General features: G+C 38.2%; 1 protein-coding gene across 1 annotated transcript in view; it reads left to right on the plus strand.

Moving 5' to 3' along the window:
- LOC107570097 (transmembrane protein FAM155A-like) overlaps nt 1-1,263 on the plus strand; it is a 175,095-nt gene that overhangs the window by 66,442 nt on the left and 107,390 nt on the right. The window lies entirely within an intron of this gene.

A 1,263-nucleotide genomic window follows, 5' to 3' on the forward strand; every position in this document is an offset into this window, starting at 1 on the left:
GTTGAACCACTGATGGCAGATGGACTATTCTGACGATGTCTTTCATACTTTTCTGGACCTTGACAGTGTAATTTACAAGCCTCCCGGTTTTCATCTAAAATATCTTAAATTGTGTTCCGAAGACGAATGAAGCTTTTACAGGTTTGGAACGACATGGGGGTAAGTGATTAATGACAAAATTTTCATTTTGGGGTGGAGTATCCCTTTAAGCTGAAATGAACACAAGTGGCCGTGAAACACTAAGAGGATTTCTTCATCTTCACACAAATTATGATTACAGGAGTAGATTATTTGCACAGTTCCTTGCATGATACTATGTGGTAAAAGTGTTTTGAGGTATTAACAGTGCATGATTTGTAGACTAATACGGTTTACCGAGTCACACCAATTCCATGTGTATTAGTGAGTCACTAAAATTTTGTCAACCAAAAATATTCAGCTGAAACAGCAAGAAAATACATTTTCAGTTGAAGTGATGATTATTTTGTGCTTCTGCGATGGCACATTTTTTCTGTGTCTATTTTGTGCACAACAGGTAAACATGTCAGCAGTGTGGATGCACTTCACCGTAAGAACAATGTTTCTAGAGTAAGCAATATGTAAAATTTGTTTGGTTAAAATATCAAAAAGCCTTGCTGAAGAACTTCAATGCCTCATTTATGACCTGTAAACACATCACCTTGAACAGCATATCTGTTTTTTTATCTAATTACCCAAACTTCTGGTTTTGGTGTTTTGGAAAAATTTCTGTGTAACTAATGTGTGTGGCTTTTCTGATGTAGTATATTTACTTGGTAGCTCACCTGGTACAGCATTGCACTTGTGATGGAGCACACTCGGGTATGAGTCCTTTAAAACATGCTTTACCAGACTCAACAGAAGAGCACAAAGCCTTGTAGAGGGAAATTAAAATGGCATGCTTTCTACAGCAAATGCCTTTTTTATCTTAAAAGGGTCATCGGATGCGAAATACACTTTTACATGTTATTTGAACATAAATGTGTGTTGGCAGTGTGTGTACACAACCACCCTATAATGGTAAAAATCAACCCAGTGTTTTTTTTTTATCTACTAAAATCATTATTCCTTTCTCAAATCAAGCCATTCTCAGCTTCTTGTCTGTGTGACGTCACACAGACCCAGGCCCTCCCACGATAGTTGATTGATGGTAGCGTTACAGCATAGACTGAACTGGTGTCTTACCTTAGATTGTTTGTTTTTGAAGGGACTGCAGCCCCCCCCCCCCCCAACCTCCCTAATTTC

The sequence above is a fragment of the Sinocyclocheilus grahami genome, unplaced genomic scaffold (assembly GCF_001515645.1).
Source record: "Sinocyclocheilus grahami isolate Dianchi unplaced genomic scaffold, SAMN03320097.WGS_v1.1 scaffold1414.1, whole genome shotgun sequence".
Classification (NCBI taxonomy): domain Eukaryota; kingdom Metazoa; phylum Chordata; class Actinopteri; order Cypriniformes; family Cyprinidae; genus Sinocyclocheilus; species Sinocyclocheilus grahami.